General features: G+C 44.4%; 3 non-coding genes across 3 annotated transcripts; all 3 read left to right on the plus strand.

The window, feature by feature from the left end:
- The first annotated feature begins 5800 nt into the window (after positions 1-5800).
- On the plus strand, positions 5801-5874 carry trnai-aau (transfer RNA isoleucine (anticodon AAU)). Its single transcript has one exon. It is a non-coding gene; the product is annotated as a tRNA-Ile (tRNA).
- Positions 5875-10773: 4899 nt separating this feature from the next.
- On the plus strand, positions 10774-10846 carry trnak-cuu (transfer RNA lysine (anticodon CUU)). The gene has a single exon. It is a non-coding gene; the product is annotated as a tRNA-Lys (tRNA).
- Positions 10847-15241: 4395 nt separating this feature from the next.
- trnar-acg (transfer RNA arginine (anticodon ACG)) lies at positions 15242-15314 on the plus strand. Its single transcript has one exon. It is a non-coding gene; the product is annotated as a tRNA-Arg (tRNA).
- The last annotated feature ends 9866 nt before the right edge of the window (positions 15315-25180 follow it).

The raw sequence follows: 25180 nt of genomic DNA on the forward strand, positions 1-25180 counted from the left end.
ATATATTAGATACATAATTCAGTAGTTTAATTATATAAAAAATTCAAGTGTATAATTCACTATATAAATAGTTCAGTTGTTTAATTTATTATATAAATAATTCAATTGGTGAATTTATTATACAAATAAACAAGTGTTTAATTTATTATATGAAACAGTCAAGTGTATAATTTATTACAAAAATAGTTCAATTGTTTACTTTATTATTTAAACATTTCAAGTGTTTAATTTATTATCTAAATAATTCACTAGTTTAATTTGTTAAATAAATAATTTAAAGGTTTTGTTTATTATATAAATAATTCAATAGTTTAATTCATAATATAAATAATCAATTGTTTAATTTCTTACATAACTACTTCAGTTGTTAAATTAAACTATTGAATTATTTTTATCATAAATTAATCATCTAAATAATTCAATTGATGAAATTATTGTACAAATAAACAAGTGTTTAATTTATTATCTAACTTTATTGTTTAATTTATTATCTAAAGAAGTCAAGTGCTTAATTTATTAGATAAATAACTCAATAGTTTAGTTTACTGTATAAACAATTGAAGTGTTTAATTTACTATATAAATTATTGAAGTGTTTAGTTTATCAAAAATAATTCTACAGCTTAATATATTACATAAATAATACAAGTGTTAAATTTATATATAAAGAAACAATTGTTTATTTTATTATATAAATAATTCAAGTGTTTCATTTATTATGTAAATAATTCAAGTGTTTCATTTATTATATAAAATAATCAAGTGTTAAATTTATTATGTAAATAATTGAACTGATTATTTGATTATCTGAATAATTCAATAGTTTAATTTATTATATGAATTAGCAAGTGTTTAATTTATTATGTAAATGATTCAAGTGTTAAAATTATTATATAAAGACGTCAAGTGTTTAAATTATATAATTAATTCAAAGGTATAATTTATGATATAAATAATTCAAGGGCTCGAATTCAGCAGGCCTGCGGGTTCCCAGCGGGTGGTCCTCCGGGAGCGTGGAAAACGCGCAGGGCGAATTGAACAGATTCAGCCCTGCTTCCGGGTTCTCCGCTCCCCAGCTGCGTGCCGGCCGGCTGCGCATGCGCACTGCCGTCGACGCGATGCAGGAGCTCCACTTAAAGGGGCAGTCTCCCAAAGCCCCTCCTGCTGCAATCATTAGGCTGGTGATGATGGCTCAGCCAAGGGGAAAGGCTGCGCCACGTTTTTCCGACCTTGCGCTGCGTCTGATGCTGGAGGGCGTGAGGAGGAGGAGGGACACGCTATTCCCGGGGGATGGACGCAAGTTCCCTGCCGCCGCCACCAGGCAGGCATGGGCAGAGGTGGCGGCGGAGGTCAGCAGCAGGGCCAACACCCCAAGGACTTGGGAGCAGTGCCGCAAGCGCTTCAATGACCTGACTGGGTCTGGCAAGGTGAGTACGCCAACGCACCCTCCCACAGCCCGTCCCCACCATCACGCCAAACAGATCTCAACCCCTCCTGCAGAGCTACCACAGCGCTCCAGCAGCAATCCTCACAGCCACTCATTCACCACCCTCGCCGTGCCCGCAAGTACCCACCGTCCCTGTCCCCACCCGAACACTACCACACACCCAATCCCTATGCAATGGGATGGGCACGTGGCACACGCATCCTCCCATCCATCTGCGCCACGCTCAACCCACCCACACCGATGCTCGATGCGTCTCACAATGCAATACGCACCCACTCACACATCTGTGTTTTGCCTTGACAGGAGAAGAGGAGCAAGAACAATCGGGAAAGGGCACGCATCGGAGGTGGCCCGCCGCAAGTGGTAGAGCTCACCGACGCAGAGGTGGAGGCGCTCGACCTCGCCCGCACGCGACATTGCCTGTCGGTGGCTGATGGCGAGTGTGTCGCTGCAGAAACGGCCGGTAAGGGAAAGCTGACACTCAACACCCATGATCGCGAGTAACCGTATCATCACCTGCCATCAGGCGCACCGTAACGTTGGTGCACATGCCTCATAGTGCCCTCTGTTCTCTTGCAGGGCCGTCTGCGAGTGAAGCGATCGAGGAGGGTGATTCCTCAGACGACATGGCGGTCTCTGAGGGTGCATCGTAAACTTACGAGAGGGGCCTTGAGCTAATTGCTGCTTGATTGCTCCTTTGAGATGGAATTGAACAAACGATCGTAAAGATCTACTCCTTTGAAGTTTTCTGTTCGACCAGCAAAGCTATCGCAGGCAGGAAAAAACAACGTACTTCTCTTTGGTAATTGTTTAGTGAGCGCCTTTTGATGCTCTCAGACTCGTGGTGTCCCGTGCTCATGACCGAGGCTGACTCGGGACCTGTTTATATCGCAGCGCTGTGAGAGTGTGAGCTGCTGCTTACTTTCTGCAATCTGAGCCAGTGGTGCAATAAATAACGTATCTTCTTCAAAATGTAAAACGTTATAGGTTCGACTCCTCCTCGGTTTAAAGGATTCTGATTTTTTTGTATTACTTTATTACTTGCAATGTGTAAAATGATAAAATTTCATCACATGCAAAGCGCAAAAGTCTTATTAAAGTTTTGACTGTCTCTTGATGACCATGTCAGTATCTCCTTCAGTCTGAAATAAAAACGTATCTGTTGATTAATGTTGATTCAAACAATGATGCAACGACAAACTGCGATTAATTTGCTTCATGCAGTTAATTCAATCGGTTCTTTAATTCTTGTATAACGTTCATTCCCTGACTGGGAATCGAACCACGTGGCGGTGAAAACACCGAATTCGAACCACCAGCCCACCGGGGACTTCTCAACATTCCGCACCAAACACTGTGGAACTGACGACATTTATTTCTCTTTCACTCTTTCGTGATTCATTCAGCTCTGTGTTTATTCTCAGGCCTCTTATCTCTCCATTCCTTTCAGCATTTGACTCCGGATATTCTTGTAGTTAAATATGATTTTTTTTTTTATTCGTTCACGGGATGTGGGCGTCGCTGGCGAGGCCGGCATTTATTGCCCATCCCTAATTGCCATCGAGAAGGTGGTGGTGAGCCGCCTTCTTGAACCGCTGCAGTCCGTATGGTGACGGTTCTCCCACAGTGCTGTTAGGAAGGGAGTTCCAGGATTTTGACCCAGCGACAATGAAGGAACGGCGATATATTTCCAAGTCGGGATGGTGTGTGACTTGGAGGGGAACGTGCAGGTGGTGTTGTTCCCATGCGCCTGCTGCCCTTGTCCTTCTAGGTGGTAGAGGTCGTGGGTTTGGGAGGTGCTGTCGAAGAAGCCTTGGCGAGTTGCTGCAGTGCATCCTGTGGATGTTGCACACTGCAGCCACAGTGCGCCGGTGGTGAAGGGAGTGAATGTTTAGGGTGGTGGATGGGGTGCCAATCAAACGGGCTGCTTTATCTTGGATGGTGTCGAGCTTCTTGAGTGTTGTTGGAGCTGCACTCATCCAGGCAAGTGGAGAGTATTCCATCACACTCCTGACTTGTGCCTTGGAGATGGTGGAAAGGCTTTGGGGAGTCAGGAGGTGAGTCACTTGCCGCAGAATACCCAGCCTCTGACCTGCTCTCGTAGCCACAGTATTTATATGGCTGGTCCAGTTAAGTTTCTGGTCAATGGTGACCCCCAGGATGTTGATGGTGGGGGATTCGGCGATGGTAATGCCGTTGAATGTCAAGGGGAGGTGGTTAGACTCTCTCTCGTTGGAGATGGTCATTGCCTGGCACTTATCTGGGGCGAATGTTACTTGCCACTTATCAGCCCAAGCCTGGATGTTGTCGAGGTCTTGCTGCATGCGGGCTCGGACTGCTTCATTATCTGAGGGGTTGCGAATGGAACTGAACACTGTGCAGTCATCAGCGAACATCCCAATTTCTGACCTTATGATGGAGGGAAGATCATTGATGAAGCAGCTGAAGATGGTTGGGCCTAGGACACAATATATCACAGCCCCGGTATATTTGCTGTTTCTCTCTGCAGTTCTGTACAAAATCAAACTGTACGCAGATACCGACAGTGTCTCTCTCTCTCTCACTCCCCACAGAAGCAGCAGGAGATGGCACTTTGCTTCAAACGATGCCCGATAGACCTGCGTTGTCTTGCAGCTTTCCCAGGAGCTACATTTGATTCGGTGCGTTAATTTTGGGAAATTGAATGATTTTCACCGGCAGCTTGTGGTAGTATATTACCTCACTTTCTATTTCGTGTATATGGCTACTTGCACTTGGTGCTGTCATTGCCTGAACATCACCTTTTGTCCCGATCGGAGTTCGAATAGAAAATGCTGTTTTGTGCGAGCAGCTTGCCTGGCCCGAAAATGACAAGTGGGAAAGGCCGCGTTGATCTGCTTGTTCACAGCAAAGAATGTTCAGCGTTACCTTGTGATCTAGTGTTTAGCATTGGGCGCTTTCATCGCCACGACAACAGTTCGATTGGTGTCTGTCTCAACATCTGCCGATTATACGCTCAACCAAAAGTATACTGTACTCAAATTGCTGATTTTTTCACTGTGAGGGCGAAGAGACATTAGTGGACATTAGTTATGAATTCATCAGCTGGGTTGCAACTTTACTTCTCCTACCGTCTCAGTCTTCCTTTCTTAACACTTCTCTGCAGATTCGATCATCCTTGGCCGTTTAATAAAGCCTGAGAAGTCCATGAGGTGAAAAAACAGAGAGTCAAGAGACAGATTAAAGTATAGAAACAAATGTCAAGTTCTGCGAACGAGCAAGAATTTAACATGGAGCTCGGGAGAGATTCCTTCAAATGTCTTGTAAAAGACGATTGGACACTCGTCTGCTGAAATATCCGTTTGAAGGAAAGAAATGTGGTTGGTTAAATCTCGTTCATATTTATTTGAGCTTCAAACAACATTGAGAAACTGGACCTCGCTCAGAATCAATCGTCAAATATTCCAAAGCGAGAATCAGACCCCAAGCCTAACAAGCCACCGGTAACAAACCACCGGTAATAAACCACTGCAGCCACTGCCCAATTAAGTGCCAGCCGCAGCCGATCGGTTATCCTTTCAGACCTCTTCTATCCATCCAATCACGTTTTCTATTCCGATGAAGAGAAATGTCGAGTTGCACACCAACTATTTCCTCCGTTCTCTTTCGCAAACATATCACTGAACAAAACTTCACAAGTCACCCAGGAAAAATAATTCAGTTCAACATCATTAGCTTCCGAAGGACCTGCGAGGACAGACTGACCAAACCTGCGTTCAGTCGTGAAGCTTGTGGGTGTGTTTTCACCCGAAGGGAGAGAGGCAGGCCTGTGACACAGAGCGAAGGCAGGAACTCAGAAATGTGGCCATAAATGGGCAGACAGTCAGTCACAGTCATTGATTCTGACAGACAGCCCGGTTGTCGTTCAATCAGTCGGGGAGCGAGGCCTGCAGCCAGCAAACTAAAAGCCTGAGAAGAAGACAGAGACCCAATCAGACGGATAAACAGACAGACAGATAGACAGACAGACATCTGACTCAACGTCAAAACGCAGCGTGATCGAATCACGTTGCGGTGATATCATTTTCACAGCAGGTCAGGGTCCTGCCCACAGGTTTTAAAGCGGGGCAGTGTTTTATGGATGGGCTGTTGATTGTTAGTAAAATAATATTGATCGGAATTTAATTTGTTACATTAAAGTGCTCTTTGTTTGTTAATTTTGATCTACATCCTCGACAGTATATACAGAAACAAGTAACAATGTTTAAGGGATGTGGTTTATTCAATATTCGTTGTGAAACCCTGTCAGCTGGTGTAAAAATAAACACAAACTACCCAACACGCAGGTAAGCCCATAAAGCTAAGATGTCTACATGGCCGGTTAGCTCAGTTGGTTAGCGCGTGGTGCTAATAACGCCAAGGTCGCGGGTTCGATCCCCGTACGGGCCATAATGTTCCTATTGCAATATTTTGGTAACTTTTAAAAGTTTGGCAGACTTGAGAAACAAGCGAATCCACACAAAATATCATGAGGTCAATTTTTTGGAGTAACATCCATTAATATGTTTTCTGATCTATCTTTTTGAGGTCCAAAGTTGACGGCCTCAAACTTGCTTACGTTGAAATCCATTTGCCGAAGTTTTGCCCATTCACTTAATCTAGTGATATCTCTCTGTAATCTCATTCTTCCATCCAAACTGCTTATAATTCTGTCTATCTTTGTGTCATCGGCAAACTTGGATATGTGGTTCTCGATCCCGTCATCTAATATCAATGAGACCGCCTAAATTGGGGTAAATTCACATTCAGCTTCAATCTCCACATCATCTTGAGACATTTTATTTACTCCGTGTGTGTTGCGCCTTGGAAACTTCTGCACTTTGTCCTCTGGAGCTCAAATATAATTCAATTCGAACAACTGCAAAGATGTCAGAATCCAATTGGTGACTTTTCACTAAAAAGCAGTGAGATAACAGGGCTCGTCCGGGATTTGAACCCGGGACCTCTCGCATATTCCATTAGAAAAACGCCCAAAGCGAGAAATCGGAATACTTCTTGACAGACAAGGTTGAAAAAGGAGGGCTCACGATTAAAGTGAAATGTTATTCACCTTCCGACAGGTTTCAGTTTATTTGTGAGAAATCGTTAAAGGCTCCCTTGGATAGCGCTGAAGCGCTCCCTCAGTTAACAAAAGTAGCTCTCAGCCGCATTTTTGCCGCAGCAACAAATCCATCAGTTTTTCTCTGTTACCCAGCTCCCCGAGTGAGTGAGGCCGTGACAGCAGCAACATTGTCCGGTTCCGCTCTCTCCAATCACCCGCTGCCGGCGGAAAGCAGCGAATGCAGTCTCAGACAGCGCATTACTGTCCAACCCTGGGAAACAATTTCCCACTGAAACAGATTGGAGTTGTGCTGAGCTTTAAGTCTGTCGCGTGTCCGTGACGAGGTTCAGGTTGATATCACCGATTCGTTTTCTTTTATCTCAGAAGCGCAGCAGGAGAAAACCGGAACTGAGAATCAAATTGTCCCTGTAGGTGATGAATTCAAGAGAATATCGCTCCAAGCAGATCTGTGAAAGTCGCAGTGCAACCGCACAGAAGTTCCAAATATTCTGGCCCGGTGTCACCTCGCTCAAACCCTCTCTTTCGCGTTTGATATTTCACGAGTACAAAGCGTCCCCCGCTTCACTCAAGCTGCAATCGACATTTTCTTCTAGATGCCATGTCATGGGCCAAATAAAGGATGTGCACAGTTGCTGCTGAGAACAAATTAAAAAGTAGCAGAAGTTCATCAAACTTGCACCATTGAAAGTCCTGGGTGGAGGTTTAGAGGATGCGATTGTGGGAAGAGTTTTATTGCAAATTTAACAGACCCTCACGTGAATTGCCGGGATGTCCAGAGCACCGAAAAAGCTCAGTCAGACTGAAGATCTGAAGGGTTCAATCCCGGGTTTCAGGAGCCTTTTCTCTCCCTCTGTTATCTTGATACCACCTCCGTGCCCTTTACATTCTCTGATACGCTCGGAGTGCCCCTTACCCACTGATACGCCCTGACTCTCCCTGATAACACCTGGCAGTCCCTTGCCCTATCTGATAACTTCTGAGAGTGCCGTTAACTCTTTGATACCTCATAGCCTCATACCCCTTTATAACCCCTGAGAAGCCCTTTGATTCCCTTACAGCCTCGGGGATCCCGTTGCCCCACCGGATCGACACTAAGAAACACTTAGACTCCCTGAATCATTCTCAGGAGCCATTAACCTCTCTGCTCCCCAAGTGCGATTTAATTCCACATGTGGATCTACCAGTCTTCGTTAAGGATCAGATCCACGGTTTGTTCGCTCCCATTCCTCCGAAGTACTCTGTTAACCGAGAGGGAAATCTCATCTACGTTCATGTGATTTTCATAGCAAAATAAAACATTGCATGTACAGAAAACAGAAATAGCTCAGATGGGGTAGCATTAGAATTAAAATCCAGAGATCCTTTGTTCAATCTCCGCTTAAGGCGGCCTTTTTTTACTCTCTCTCTTTTGGCGGAATCCATAATGAGGGGGCTTAATCTTGAAATTGGAGCTCGATTAATGAGGCAAGAAATCAGGAACCACTTTAGCAAAAAAAAACGGCCGAAAGCTGGAAATCCCTCCAAAAGGATGTGGATTCTGTCTCAATTCAAATTTTCATTACTGATATTGATAGATCTTTTTTCGGTTCGGGTCCCAAGGAATATGTGTCCAAGGCGGGGAAATAGAGTTGAGTTACAGACCACCTCATGATCCAATTGAATGGGATAGCAGGTTCGAGGGTCTGAATGGTCTTCTCTTGCCCCGCTGTTCCTGTCCTGCTCGGCGCAGGTCTGCATGGCAGGTAAAAGGCATCAGACTGAATCCAGAATGAAAATCGGGTGTTCAGAAGGAGCTGCCCTTGGATTGTCCGACTAACCGAACCCCTGCAGCAAAGCCAACAGCTGCCTCTCTTCAATGATAGAAATGATAAGTAGCGCACTGACGAGCGTGATTAGCTCAGTCGGTCGAGCATCAGACTCTTGATCGTGGGTTCAAACCACACTTTAAGCGATTTGTTTTCCATTTTTCTCACTGGGTGACAAAAAGTTCGAAGTGCAACCTCTTATCTCCAGTTAATAAAATCCAGTTATCTCAACGGACACAACACTGAGCTATGTGAAAGGGAAGCGTGAGCGTGGCCAAATATCCGGTCCCTCCCGATTCTACTTTCTCATTCCGTCCACATGGGACATGGCAGATTATCGGTTCCATCGGCTTCATTTTTTGCTGTTATTAAATAGGTTGATGGTTGGAAAATGCAATGTTTAGAAGATGATAACTCTGGATCCATTCGCCTCTCTGATACCTCCTGAACCCCCCTTATCCTCTTTGATTCTCCGTGAGCTCCTTATCTTCTCTGACACGCTCTGTCTCTTATCTTCTCCGATAACCTCAGAGAGTCCATTATCCTCTTTCAACCTTGTCAGCGCCCTTTACACTCTCTGATACCCCCTGAGTGTCCCTTACCCAATGATATGCCCTGAGCCCCCTTACTCTCTCTGATACCCTCTGATATTCCCTTCCGCTCTCTGAGATCCCCTTACTCTCTCTGATACCCTCTGATATTCCCTTCCGCACTCTGAGATCCCCTTACTCTCTCTGATACTCTCTGACAGTCCCTTCCTCTCTCTCGGATCCCTTTACACTCTCTGATACCTTTTATTTTTGAAATCTCACCAAGCACCAAAGAAAAGAAACTTAGAATCAAACTGTCCCTGTAAGTGGTGAATTGAAGGGAATATCGCTCCCAGCAGATCTGGACAGTGCGCAGCCGCACAGGAGTTCCAAATCCACCTTCTCGCCACTTGGCAATCGCATTAACTGATCTTTGCTCTGGCCCTGTGTCACCGCGCTGAAATCGAGTATTTCTTGGCAACATTTTTTCTTGGTATCATAGTTACTGTTTCAAGAGTAAAAGCCTGCCGTAAGCTTCAGTGTAAGAACAAAAGATAAATTAGTAGACACCATGTACTATCGCAGACCTCCTCGTTCGACCTGCTCATTTCATCTCATCTCATTTTCAGCAAACCTGAATATTACGAAAATGGAGAATGGTGAATCACAGCTCGAAAAATCAATCCTCTCTACCACTGGGGGATTGAATCTTCCAACATTCAGGCATGTAGGGGCAAGGGGAGTTTGATGTTCAGAAATAATACAGCACAGACTTTCACTCGTGCAAGCTGCACACCCTTTATTTTGGAAAATTAAACTGATAGTAAGTCAGCTGTTACATTGATCGCTGTAAGCTGATACGTTAGCTCGGTGAATTCGTTGTTCATGAAGCTAAATGTCGTGACTCTCTGGCGCATTTGGTTCGCGCGTTCGGTTGTTAACTAAAAAGTTGGTCGTTCGAGCCCTTTCAAGGACAGCAGGGTACTTTTACCTTAACATTCTTTGTGTCGCATTTCCAGGTTTCTGATGTGTGTCTTGTTTGCAAGAAAATATACCGTAAACATTGCCAGCTGAGCGCGGCTGATATTCCACTTGCGGTCGGATAACAGGCATCTGAACAATATCCAAGAAACTGAGAATGGCTTCAAGGTAGTCAGAATACTACTTAAGAGACAAGGTTCCAAGTGAGGACTCACTGTTAAAGTAAAATGATATTGACATTCCGGCAGATTTCAGTTTATTTGTGAGAGATCGTTAAAGGATCCTGCAGCGCTGCCTCCATCAACAAAAGCAGTTCTGAGCCGCATTTTTGATTCAGCAAAAAACCCATCAGTTTTTCGCTGTTCCCCAGCTCCCCGAGTGAGTGAGGCCGTGACAGCAGCAATGTTGTCCGGCCCCGCTCTCTGCAATCACCCGCTGCCGGCGGAAAGCAGCGAATGCAGCCTCAGTCAGCGCATGTCGTGTCATGGCCACCATTACTGATGCTAGTTTTTTTTTAATTCCAGTTTTTTTTATTTAATTCCACTTAAATTCCCCAGTTGCCGTTAGCAGGATTTGAACTCATGACTCTGAGATTATTTGACCAGGCTTTTGTAACATAACCACTCTGTAACCGTACCCTAAAATAAATAGAGCTGCATGACAGATCACCTCATGATCGAATTGAATGGGGCAGCAGGTTCGAGGGCCTGAATGGTCTTCTCTTGTTCCGATGTTCCTATACTGCTCGGCGCGGGACTTGATGACAGGTAAAAGGCATCAGATTGAGTCCAGAATGAAAATCGGGTGTCCAGAAAGAGCCACCCTGAGATTCTCGGACGAACTGAACCCCTGCAGCAAAGCCAACAGCTGCAGCTCTGCAATAAGAGAAAGGGAAAACTTTTTGCAACCGGCCCGGCTCGCTCAGTCGGTGGAGCATGAGACTCTTAATCTCAGGTTTGTGGGTTCGAACCCCACGTTGGGCGGTTTGTGTCCCATTTTTCATACTGGGTGACAAAAGTTTCAAAGTGCAACCTCTTATCTCCAGTTGATAAAATCCAGTTCTCCAAACAGACACAACACCGTGCCGTGTGAAAGGAAACCGTGAGCGTTACCAAATATCAACTCCCTCCCCATTCTACCTTCTCATTCTTTGCACACGGGACACGGCAGATGATCAGTTCAATCGAATACATTTTTTTTGCTGTTATTAAATATGTTGATGGTGAGAAAATGTAATATTTCGAAGATGACAACTCTGGATCCATTCGCCTCCCTGATTCCTCCTGAATCCACCTTACTCTCTTGGATTCGCCCTGAGCTCCTTATATTCTCCGACACGCTCTGTCTCTTACCGTCTTCGATACCCACAGAGAGAGCATTATACTCTTTCAACGTTGTCAGCCCCCTTACACTGTCAAATACACTCTGACAGTCCCTTCCCCTCTCTTGGATCCCCTTACACTCTCTGATACCCTCTGACAGTCCCTTCCCCTCTCTGAGATCCTCTTACATTCTCTGATATCCTCTGACAGTCCCTTCCCCTCTCTGAGATCTCCTTACTTTCTCTGATACCCTCTGACAGTCCCTTCCCCTCTCTGAGATCTCCTTACTCTCTCTGATACCCTCTGACAGTCCCTTCCACTCTCTGATATCCCCTTACTCTCTCTGATACCCTCTGACAGTCCCTTCTCTTCTCTGGGATCCCCTTGCCCCACCTGATCGTCACTAAGAAGCCATCAGACTCCCTGATACATTCTCAGAACCCATTACCCTCACTGATACCCAAATGCAATTTAATTTCACAGGTGGATCTACCTGCCTGTGCTATGTATGAGATCCGGAGTTTGTTTGATCCCATTCCTCCGAGGAGCCGCATTCACCGAGAGGGAGTTGCCATCTGCCCTTTTGTGGGTTCATCAAAGAAAAAGAAAACGCTGCCTGTACCGAATACAAAATCGCTCAGTTAGGAGAGCGTGAGATTGAAGATTCACAGGTCCATGAATCACTCTTGGGTTTCGGCGGCTCTCTCTTTTGGGAGAATCCAGGATGACGGGGCTTATTCTCAAAAGTAGAGCTGGACCATTCAGGATATACATCAGGAAGCACTTTATCACAGGATGTGTAATAGAAATCTGGAACTCTAACCAACAGAAGGCTTTCGATGCTGCGTCAATTCAAAGTTTCAAGACTGAGCATCAAGGGATATGTGCCAAAGTCGGGTGAATAGAGTTGATAGACAGATCACCCCGGATCTAATTAAATGGTGCAGCAGATTCGAGGGGCTGAATGGTCTTCTCCTGTCCCTGCTCCTAAAATTCTCAGCGCGGAGCTTGATGACAAGTTTCATATCAAGTTCTGAAGAAGGGTCATCGGCCTGAAACGTTAACTTTATTTCTTTCTCCACAGTTGCTCCCTGACTTACTGACAGTTTCCAGCATTTTCTGTTTTTAGCGCAGACATTAGATTCGTCAAGAGGACAGGAGCCGTTTCCAGAGGTAAAAGCCTCTCACCTTAAGATTCTTTCCACCAGAGTGTGACAAGTGCTCAAAGTGACTGGGCTGTATTGGTGTAATTAGTCAGTGCGCGGTGTTTATATGACAGTGCAGGATCGCGAAATACCGAGTTTGTTAGTTCAAGACTCACTTAAAGCAATCAATTCTATTGCTTGTGCACATTTCGACCAGGGTTGAATGTACAATTGGTGTGTTTCAAAATGGTTCTACTTCTTAGTGTTGCCACGTGGTTTCTCCTCCCTACACTGTTCCAATATCACACGAGAGGTTTAAAGCAGCACTTTAGTATTACTTGTCTACAGCAGGGAGGCTGCGGCTTTGGAGCGACAAGCTATGAATTTGAATCAGCCAGTCTGGCATCTTGAATTTGCGTCGGACTGGAGCGACTGGTATAAGAGGCAGTGTCGGGGGCAGTTTACCTGTGAAGATATTGTTGACCCTGTTGCCACTTGCTTGAAAATTTCACATCCCACCGCTATAACTCAACTCTGGTGAAATTCGAAATTACAACGGTTGAAATTCTTTTTAACTATTTGCATTAAAAGTCCAATGCGCTATCCATTGCGCCACAAGCCCATTAAAAACGCACTCAATCACATTACCTACATGCTGCTAAGGAACTCCTGCCAAAATGTAACAAATGGTTCGAAAGCTCAGTGGGAGCTCAAATCAGTTCTTGAGAAATCTGCACAGCGACAGTTTGTTCAATACAGAGTGCCGTCACTCTCTCCATTTTACTCTCTCTCACTCTGTTGCGATCTCTCTCTCCTCCTTTATCTCAAGTGGGCTGGAATGCAAAGGGGTGGAACTTATCTTACAGCTGTGCGGAGCTCTGGTTAGACTTCATCTGCAGTACTGCATTCAGTTCTAAGCACCGGTCCTCAGGAAGGATATATTAGCCTCGAGGATCGAGGTGCTGAATAACCTACTCCTGTTCCTATGTTCCAATGAATGAAACAATAATTCAAGTATATAGATCCTAATGCATCAGGATGTGTGAGGGAATAATGTTTAAAGTGCTGATTTCAGTATTTGACTGTCTTCAGTGTCCGAGCTCAGTCCAGTCCAGGTAAGCTGCTCAAAGTGACATTTTATGAGAGAACATGAAATATTTCTTCAGACCATGACAGTACCGAATGCAGGTGGGCCTGCGCGTGAAATGGAAAAGTGAGGTGAAATATTACCACAAGCAGCGGATGTCTCTGTTTCCATTTCCAAATTGCACGCACGCACCGGCCGAATCGATGCAGCTCCTGGGAAAGCTGCGAGGCGACGCAGAGCTGCCGTGCATCATTTGAAGCAATTGGCACGCACAAGTTTCGGCCCGTTTCACGGGCATCTCCTGTTTCTGAATCTTCTTTCCCGCCTGCTTCAACAACTTCTCCATCTTCCAGGGGAGTTAAATGCTTGATGAAAACACAGGGAATTCATGAAACCCATCCTCACATGGACAACAGGAAGAAAGAGGGAGAGAACGGTGCTGGCCGTTGAGAAGGGATAGATTTTGCACATTCCCGGATGAATAGACACTAAGATTTCCATTGCGCAATTTCCAGATCTGCTTCGAGCGCAATTCGACCAGGACACTTTCCATCCGACACTTCAGGAGCTAGTTTTACAGGAATAGAATTACTACAAGCAAGAATTCTATCCCTGCAGCACCAATACTCGCACGGCAGCAGGATGCATGTGTCCAGTTACAAACATGTCTGAAGGAACGTGCAGTCTGGCAGAGCCGGAAGTCCAACAGATTGACTTTACATCTGAGCAGATGTTGAGTCTCCTTCTTGAGAGTGTTTCACCAACCCTGCTCAGGGTGAATTAAGAATCATGAATTCGGGTGTGACTGGAGCCATTTGTATAAGATGAAGTGTCGGGGGCAGTTTCCCGTCCTTGACAGACATTAATGATCCTGTTGCGGTTTTGCTGCAAAATTTTACTTCCCATCGCCCGAAACACCGAACCCTGAACTAAAATCCAACTTTGGTGAAACTCGAAACCACAACTTTTGAACACCTTCGCTAATACATTACGTAGAAATAGCAACACCCTAGCCATTGCGCCACAGATTCAAGTATGCTCTTTGCTCGGGAGCGAGGATCGTGTTCTGTCGTTGAGACGGTCTGACTGCAGCTGCTTCGACCTCGAATATTCCGAGAGCCGCAGTGGCGGTCCGGACCAATCGCCCGCCAATGGCTCCAACTCCACTTTCAACAGTTTGCTGTGGACCTGGTACAAGAACAACAGTGTGAGTCCCGTTCAGAAATCTGCATGTTTGAACCAGATTCAAATCATTGCATTTTCACTTTGGCTTCGGGACCTGCCGACTGATTTTAGACCGGGACAATGTTTTAGGAAAGGGCTGTTCAGTCTTTGTGCAACAATATTAAAATTAAATTTGATACGTTAATGAGCTTTTTTTTCTGTTACTTTCCATTTACACCCTCTCCAGTTTTATGTAGAAACAGTTAACAATGTTAAAGGGATGTGGTGTGCAGTGCTTGTGGAATCAGTGCAATTAAATTTGATACTTTCATCTGTTCCTTCTCTGACCCAGACACTTATCATTAGATTTGTAGCTTCACGCTGCTGAAAATAGGTGACGCAGTGATTTAGATAAATTAGTAACAATCCCGAAACCTCAGCCGGTATATTTGTTCCAATGCTTTGTGATGGTCTCGATTTCCAGTGAAAATTTCAATCAGTTAATCCCAGCAGATGTTTTGGGTTTGACAAACTAATTTAAGCACTTGACCGGTTCCTGGAAATGATCCAATGGGGATTTACTTTCCTGCACAGATATAAAAATAAATCTGCGGGTTGATTCTGAATGAAAAATGAAATAAAACACGCACGTTATCATATGGGCCAGTGGCGCAATGGATAACGCGTCTGAGTACGGATCAGAAGATTGTAGGTTCGACTCCTACCTGGTTCGGATTGATGCGATTTTCCCTCTCACAGGGAGGGAAGAATCATTTCGCAAATAACAGTTGCGTAAATAAGTATATCGCGATATCCAACATGGAAAAGCAACCGATCATGTTCTGAAACAAATTTCCTCATTTTATTTTATTAATCCACTTACGTTTCAATGTGGAACATATATTCACAACATCCCTCTAAACCTATAGAGTGGTAAAACAATTGCAGAAATTTGTATTCTAATTCTCTTTATGATGTAACGAAAAATATTTCCAGATGCTCGTCCCCAACTGAAAGGAGAAACTAAGATGAAAAGCGAAACGATTTTTCAAAAACTATTTGGAGCGATTTGATCGGTTCCACTTCTCCTTTCTTTAATTGTTACCTTTTGCTAATTGTTCATCTTGATCCATTTGCTTCATTTTGTTCTCAGGCATTTTTGGTGAATTTTCTATCTGTTAACGTTCTTAAATATTTGAGTTGTTTGTTCCCTCCCTTTTGAATTGTGATTTGTTAACCTTCAGGTAAAAGTCTGAAGCAGGAATGTGTTTATATACAGGCGTGACTCTGAAGTGTGAGACCGAGAGGTGATGCCGGATGTGTGACCGAGAGAACAACTGCTGGAGGCAGAACTGGTGGTAATCTAACATACCCCGTGTGGCATTGCTCATTGTAGGTCGGGTGACAATGGTTTATATTGAATAAACGGCTATGTATATAACACACAACGGATTTTACTGCTGCTTTAACTCCACAAAGTATAATCACCATAAATGGCCAAAGTCTCAGATCAGTTAGAATTGAATTGCTGTTGTTGAGGGGAGTTTGTACATTGGAAGGAGTTTATAAATTTACAGCTCCAGGTGAAACTGCAAACCTCCCTCGCCTGTAGGTGACGTCACCATGAGGTGTCCACCTTCCTTTGCGCTTCTGGACTTCTGAAGTGTGATTGAATCTGACCAAAATTTTCCGATAATTAGTGAGGAAGGAAGGTTTCAGTGTAAATGTGAGATATAAACGTGGATATTTCCATGGGAACCAGATACACTGCTCATTCCAGTTATTTTTCCAGCAGGAAATAGAAATCATTCTCTTCAACTGTATTCGCCCGAGGGAAAAAGAAACAAACAAAACTGTTTTAGCTTCTTCTGTTGGTTTACGTTCACTCACCGAGAAAGTGACGGAGAGAGACTAAGAGATTGGATTGGCTTTTTCACTTTGTGATCTATTAAACTTTGTACTTATTGTAAGAGACGGTTCCATCCAAATTATCCTGTGCCTGACATTCTCATTGATACCAAGATGTGTTCAAAATGAGTTTCTACCAATTTTACAAAAGCTGAACACCGAAAACTGCGATGAAAAGAATTTCGTTTCGCAACTTTTAATAGAGATTCGGTTGCTGGTTGTCAGTACAGAAGTTTGTAAAATCAGCCCTCTGGAGCAATATCCTTGAAACGTGTTTCGGACACATTGTATGATAGGTCCGTCTGTGCAGTGAAGGATCACTTCCGCACTGCAGTTCTGGAATCCTTTCCTTGTTGGCTCCGGAACCAAGACAAACACCGCCCTGTGTTAGTTTGTTGCTCAATTCACAAATTGGGTAAATATCACATCGAAGGCTTAAGACAATAAAGGCCCCGACCAAACGGGCACTTTGAGCAGCTAAGCCACGGAGTCAATTCAAGCTGCAACTTCACCACCTCCTCTCACTGATACCTGTCTGATACTCGCTACTGTCTGTTGGAGTTTGAGGCCGTTTGGTACATTTCTATATCTATTGTCTATTTCGCTGTGTTCAGCGATACTGTCTGTATCTCTCGCTGTGTTGATCTCTCTCTGTCAATCTGCGGGTTGATTCTGAATGAAAAATGAAATAAAACACACAAGTTATAACATTGGCCAGTGGCGCAATGGATAACGCGTCTGAGTACGGATCAGAAGACTGTAGGTTCGACTCCTACCCGGCTCGGGTTTATGCAATTTTATCTCTGACAGGGAGGGAAGAATCAAACTTCATTATGAGATTTTATTTAAGGTGAAGTCGCAAAGAAAACATTCCATCTTCAATGATTTAGGATCAGTTATGTGCAGACAGAAACTGTGACCACAACGTGTTTCGAGCACGCCGCCTTTTAAGTTGATGTCAGGCACGCTAACATTGCAGCACGAGGTGCAGACCTTCATGTGCACACGGGCCTTTCATACACGTCGTGTGACACAAGAGCTTTCCAATCCCCGCCAACTCCTGGACACCGAGACGTCCGTTAGAAGCAGCATTCACCACAAGGACCGATATTGCGATCCCTTTGCCGATCTGCAGGAAATCCGATGCTGAAAATGCAAAGCAGGACGGACAGTATCTGGAAAACAGTTAAGCTTTCAGTGTTCAGACTTTGGTGAGAAATATAAACAGGGCTTTGGGTCGATATTAAATACGTGTGTCTTCGGAGAGCGCTGTTCTTTTATAAACTGTGGGAGTGTAGATATGAGTGCGATTTTTATACATGAATTGTGGTTATGTTTATATGAGTGCGATGTTTATATAAACTGTTTGTGTGTATATATGAGTGCGATGTTTATATATGAACTGTGGGTGTGTATATATGAGTGCGATGTTTATATATGAACTGTGGGTGTGTATATATGAGTGCGATGTTTATATATGAACTGTGGGTGTGTATATATGAGTGCGATGTTTATATATGAATTGTGGGTGTGTATATATGAGTGCGATGTTTATATATGAACTGTGTGTGTATATATGAGTGCAATGTTTAAGGGAACCAAGTAACAATGTTTAAGGGATGTGGTTTGTTCTATATTCGTGCAATAACCGTATTACGCAGTGTGAGAAGTAAAACACAGACCACTCAACGAGCGCCCCAAGCCGATGGCCGACAAAATGGCGAATGGGCGTGAAAGTGGTGAATGGCTGGTTAGCTCAGTTGGTTAGAGCGTGGTGCTAATCAGCACCATACAATCGCAGGTTCGTTCCCCGTACGTACCATCAGTTATCTATCACGTTCTTCTAGGAACTTTGAAAATTCAGATTTTAAAAAGAAGCAAATTCAAGCAATAAGTCAGAAGGAATAGTTTATGGAATAACATTCTTTACAATGTTTGATATATCTTTGCCCCTGGGGCGGAGGAACACATCTTTCTTTTAATTTTTCATTTATCCTTCTTTTCTCACTCACCTTTCCGTTTCTCGATCTATTTCCATCTGTCTCTTTTCTCTCTATCCTATCTCTCTATTTCTTTCCATTTCCGGAACCATTTTTCCGGGTATGCTTACTGACAAACATTACAATCTGTGTCACTCAGTATCCGGGTATGTTTACTGACAAACATTACAATCTGTGTCACTCAGTATCCGGGTATGTTTACTGACACACATTACAATCTGTGTCACTCAGTATCCGGGTATGTTTACTGACACACATTGCAATCCGTGTCACTCAATATCCGGGTATGTTTACTGACACACATTGCAATCTGTGTCACTCAGTATCCGAGTATATTTACTGACACACATTGCAATCTGTGTCACTTAGTATCCGGGTATGTTTACTGACACACATTACAACCTGTGTCACTCAGTATCCGGGTATGTTTACTGACACACATTACAACCTGTGTCACTCAGTATCCGGGTATGTTTACTGACACACATTACAACCTGTGTCACTCAGTATCCGGGTGTGTTTACTGACACACGTTGCAACCTCTGTCACTCAGTATCAGGTTATGTTTACTGACACACATTACAATCTGTGTCACTCAGTATCCGGGTATGTTTACTGACACACATTGCAATCCGTGTCACTCAATATCCGGGTATGTTTACTGACACACATTGCAATCTGTGTCACTCAGTATCCGAGTATATTTACTGACACACATTGCAATCTGTGTCACTTAGTATCCGGGTATGTTTACTGACACACATTACAACCTGTGTCACTCAGTATCCGGGTATGTTTACTGACACACATTACAACCTGTGTCACTCAGTATCCGGGTATGTTTACTGACACACATTACAACCTGTGTCACTCAGTATCCGGGTGTGTTTACTGACACACGTTGCAACCTGTCACTCAGTATCAGGGTATGTTTACTGACACACATTACAATCTGTGTCACTCAGTATCCGGGTATGTTTACTGACACACATTACAACCTGTGTCATTCAGTATCTAACAATGTGAGGCAACGAGTTTTATTCCCGCTGTGTTATCTCTCTGCCGGTTTAAACCTTTAACTCGGGGCTTTTTCTCTTTAATGGTCACAAGCAGTAACAAACAGACAAAGCGTATCTGGCCGCCCCGAGATGAGGAAAAGGCATCAGTTTAGAAATCAAATGTTTCAAATCAGATGTTCGCCCGGCACTGAGACAGGCAAAAAACAGTGAAAAATGCAGAAAGAAATAAAGCTAAATAAAGATGCTATCAATATTTCTCAATCTTGATGCCTCTCGACTCCGTCCCCAGGCCTCCAGCGCCGGTTAAAATTTCAGTGTAAATTAAAGCGAGATTCGACCAAAAGAACGAGATCCAAAAAAACAAATTTTGCTGAAATTCGGAATTGAACCAGGGACTTTCAAATTTTCGCATTCTCAGCTGAGCTATTTCGGCTCCATCCCAAGTTGGACAGTATGGCGTTGCTTTTAAAAAAAAACATAAACCGGGTAGAATTGCCTCTCCCGCTCATTCCTTACTTCGGGGGAATGGGACCTGACCAGATCTCGGAGCTCAGGTTTTGTTAATGTTCTGCTGATGGTATCTTAATATTATCTTGTGTTTGGGCCATATTTAACTCGGTTCGTGGACACATTCTTCCATCATCCCGTCTCCCACATCGCGCCTCTCTCTCATTCATTCTTTCCTCCATTCAATCCATCAGGGAGCGGGAATCAGAGCTCACCCTCAAACCCCCTACACACTAACACCCGGCTAATAATTTACACTCTTTATAAACACAAAATGCTAATACACCAGGGGAGACTTCACAGTTATGGACACGGAACGAAATACACCGAAGTGTTTTGAACAAAGAAAGTGGACACACCAGGGGAGACCTCACAGTGTTGGACACGGAGTGAAAAACACTTTAGTTTTCATGAGAAGTTACAGAACACGTAATGTCTGTAAAATTTCCATTCTTTTCCCGGCATTGATGGGCTCTGAAGGGAGAGATGGGCCCGAAGACACTCTGATCCGCAATGATCCCGAGCTGCAGGTGAATTGAAATAACTTTCAATCTGTAGCAGCGAGCGGTTGGAGAGAGATCAAGGTCCAAAATCAAGGAGGACATTTCTGATACTGCCCTTGAATCTAATTTATATCAAAAACTCCTTGAACTCTTTGCCGTGGGAATTTTGAACTGGGGACCGCCTGTGAAATCAGCCTAAAAATTATAACACAAACCACGTCTCGAAACCACGAGCCTGACAATAGAAAATTCAGCACAGGCCTGGGACTGAACCTGGGCGATTCCTGCTCTGTGGGGCTCAGTACCACTCCGGTGAGATCAGGAAACGCACCCCAGATCGGAAACTGTGCTTGTCCTGTTTTGTTTGGAGCAGGTGAACGGCCTCTCCCCAGTGTGACTGCGTCGATGAGTTTCCAGCTCTGATGGATAATTGAGTCCCTTCCCACCGACCCCACATTTCCACGGTTTCTCCGTGGTGCGGGTGTCCTTGTGTCTCTCCAGGTTGGACGATCAGTTGAAGCCTCGTCCACACACAGAACACGTGTACGGTTTCTCCCCGCTGTGAATGGTGCGGTGTTTTTTCTGGCTGTGTAACTGGTTAAAGCTCTTTTCACAGTCAGTGCACTGGAACACTCTCACTCGGGTGTGTGTGTCTCGGTGCTTTTCCAGTCACAATGATGTTTGAAATCTTCTCCCACAGACAGAAAATACAAACATTTCTCCTTCCACATTCAAAGGTCGATGATATTCAGGTCCTGGTGAATCGAGTGACTCTGTCAGATCTTGACGTGATCTTTGGTTTGAATTTCCCGTCTGCAAATCCTCCCCTTCTGATACCCTGTAAGAGTTTACAAAAGTCATCACTCCAAACACAGGATCGAAATTTGGAACAGATGATTCTAGTTTCTATGGAACTTTCTATCCTCTCTTTTCCGTCAAAGCCTGAAATCCCCCGTCCCACACACTATCCCTCCTCCCTGTGCTGAAATCCAAACCCATCCCACCATCTCCAATATTTCCTCCCTCCACTCCCAGTTTTCTCCCTCCCTCTCCTCTGATTGGATTCAGTTCTGCACCCATTGTGGGCAGAGTGAGAACAAAATAAATGAGGCAATAATTTTCTCTCCTGGTCACTGGGACCCTGAAACCCCGCCCACTCATTGTTCCCGGTCACTGGGACCCTGAAACCCCGCCCACTCATTGTTCCCGGTCACTGGGACCCTGAAGCCCCGCCCACTCATTGTACCTGTGCCAAGGTGGACGCGCATTCCACGAGCGATGCCTCAATGCACAAGGGACCACGTACACTGTGACACCAAATCGAGGGAAACTTACACTGGGACACCAAATCCAGGAAACACTTGCACTGAGACACCAAATCCAAGATTCTACCATGACTTCCGCTCGCAAGACAGCGGCCAGTCACACTGATTTTCCGACGGCTGCTGGTCGGGCCTGTCACTGAGGTGCAAACACTGGGCCTGTGGACTCGTATTTGTGGCCTCAAGACGCCATCAGGTGCTTGTGAAGCTTCTCCACCTACCCACAGGTTCAATTACTCCCCCGTCTTCTACCGGCCTCCGACTCGCCTGTTCCTCCTCAGTCCTTCGCCACCACTCGCACTGCTCAGAGCGTGGCCCGGTCCTGCCACTGCGCATTGATCTCCTGTAGTCATTGAAAGGGCACATTCTGAGGCGCGGGGGATTGTGGGGATATGCCCCGCCATTGAAAGCCGGAATTGGTGAAAGAAAATTAATTATTGTCATCCCATCGAGGTTGGTGACAGGGAGGCAACAAACATAATAAATGAATAAATTATACAGATACCCGAGTGCTCAGCAATTCCCCATGGTGCGAAGTAAACTGGCCGCTACTTTTCCGTTAGTAAGTCGCAACTCAGACCCGACCCGCCCAGTCTGGTTTAATTGCTAAATGTTCTCGAACTCGAATTCAGACCTGTCATTCTCCGGGAAACTGACGAGGTCTAATTTTTTCTGTGCCTACCCGAGAGCCAGTTAACGGCTTTAATAAGCTGGCAACAATTTTTGCAAAAGTGGAAAGTGGAGAAAACTTCCACGAGCGATGCCTCAATACACAAGGGATCGCGAACACTGTGACACCAAAGAGAGGGCAACTTATACGGGACACCAAATCCGGGAACAACTTACACTGGGACACCAAATCCAGGGACCACTTACACTGGGACACCAAATCCAGGGACCACTTACACTGGGACACCAAATCCAGGGACCACTTACACTGGGGCACCAAATCCAGGAATCACTGACACGGAGACACCAAATCCAAGGACACGTGCACAGGGATACCAAATATTGGGACCACTTACACAGAGACACCAAATCCAGGGTCCACTTACATTGGGACACCAAATACAGGGATCAGTTGCACAGAGACACCAAATCCAGCGACCACTTATATGGTGACATCCTTTTTGCACCTTCTCCAGTATCTCTATATCATTTTTCTAATATGGAGACCAGAATTGTTCACAGTACTCCAAGTGTAGACCAATCAAGGTTCTATACAAATTTAACATAGCTTTCCAATTCTATCCCTCTAGAAATGAACCCCAGTGCTTGGTTTGCTTTTTTATGGCCTTTTTAACCTGCATCACTAATTTTAGTGATTTGTGTATCTGTGTCCCCAGATCCCTCTACTCCTCTACCCCATTTAGACTCTTATTGTCCAAGCATTATGAGGCCTCCTTGTTCTTGCGACCAAAATGCTCCACTTCATCCTCATCTTTATTAAAATTAATTTGCCAATTACACCCCCATTCTGCAAGTTTATTAATGTCTTCTTGTATATTCTTGTAGTCTTCATCAGTATCAGCTATACCCCGCCCCAAACTGGTGTCATCCGTAAATTTTGAAATTGTACATCCGATTCCCGAGTCTAAATCGTTTATATAAATTGTGAACAGTGGTCCCAGCACCGATCCTGTGGAACACCACTTTCCACCTTTTACCAGTCTCAGTAGCGACCCTTACCCCCGACTTTCTGCTTTAGTGCAGTGATCAAGAGAAACTTCTTTACACAGGGAATGTGAAACTGTGGAAATCACTTCCAAAGTTCTGTAATGACAAGTGGCCTCATGTTTTTATCCAAGACATCACACAGCCCAGTCATTTACTCCAAATATTGATGCAATGGTTCAAGCTAAGAGGTGCCAGGTAGCGGGAGCAGCAGTAGCAGTAAATAAAATCTAAACGTAAGTAAGTACCAATATGGTTCATCTTCATCTATTTCTAGTTTAATAACTTTTGCTGAATGTGGCCCAGGCCAAGTGCCATGATATCGGATCAGGCTCTTCATCGAAAATTAGTTTGACAAGCCTGAGATAGACAACGTGAAGCGGATTACCCTCATCCACTAACCCAGCAACTTCTTCAAAAAACTCAGGCAAGTTTGTAAGACACGACCTTGTGTTCCAGAAGCCGCGTTGAGTATCTGTAATGGCCCCTTCTCTTTCCCCGTGATCATAAACAGCATCTCTTAGGATCCCTTCAAGCACATTCCCTCTGATCGAGGTCACACTGATGGGCCTGTCATTCCCTGGCTATGATGTGTCCCCTTTAATGAAAATGGGAACTACGTGAGCTACCTTACAATCTCAGGCGACAATCCTTGACTCTATTGAGCTGTTGAAGATACAGGCAAGGGGCTCACAGAGCACCCGTCGCATCTCTTCAAACACCCGTGGGTGAATATCATCTGGACCTGGAGCACAATCTATTTTGAAATTTCGTATTTTATCCAAGATGACATCCCTTTCTATTTTAATATTTATGATGTTATTGTTGACAGCACATCCCGCAGCTGGAATCTGAGCATCATCTACAGGAGAGTAGGCTGATGAGAAATAGTCATTTAACAGCTGTGCCATAGCCTGGGAATCTGCCCTGAACTGTCTCTCAGTGGACCTAAACTATCTTTAATGGTCTTCTGACTCCTGACGCAGCTGAAAAGGCGTTTGCTTTTATTCCCACAATTCTGCACCATCTTCTTTTCCAATTATCTCTGAGCTCCTCTAATGGCTGCTTTTGTCTCCCTCGATTGTGGGTAATATTTGACACTATCCTCCTGTAAACTGAATTCATCCTGATCTGACCTGAGTTTAATGTAAGACAGTTCGGGGAGTCAGGAATCATTCACCCTGAGACCTAAACTAACAGGCAAAACCCCAGACGGTTCCTTCGTAAGGTTTCCTCTGGTTCCTCGGTATAAATTTGATAGGATGCCGAAGCCCAGCTTTCTTACAGTCCACTCCTGGAGGTCCCATTCCCTGAGCCTACAACCTTCAGCAGTGTCAGTGGTGGAGTTCACAAATGAACTGAAACCCTTCAGAATGCGAAAACAATTTTGCGTTTCCAAAATAAAAGGACTGACATTTATCGTGGAAACAGTCTGGTGTCACTCACTGCAGAAACATCCATGTCAGAGTGAAGCGGCTCTCCTGCAATCTTTGGACCTTGTCTGTCAAGAAGAATTCTGATTTCCGTGAAGGCAATCTCAGATTCAATGGTGGAAGATCGGCCGTGCTCAGCTGGCCATCGAAACCGTGCATTTTTTTGCAGACAAAACATGTATTTGAAACCAGGAAATACGAGACCATGAATCTTCCGGTAAAAGTTTCCCTAC

This window comes from Heptranchias perlo, chromosome 20 (assembly GCF_035084215.1).
Source record: "Heptranchias perlo isolate sHepPer1 chromosome 20, sHepPer1.hap1, whole genome shotgun sequence".
In the NCBI taxonomy this organism is placed as follows: Eukaryota; Metazoa; Chordata; class Chondrichthyes; order Hexanchiformes; family Hexanchidae; genus Heptranchias; species Heptranchias perlo.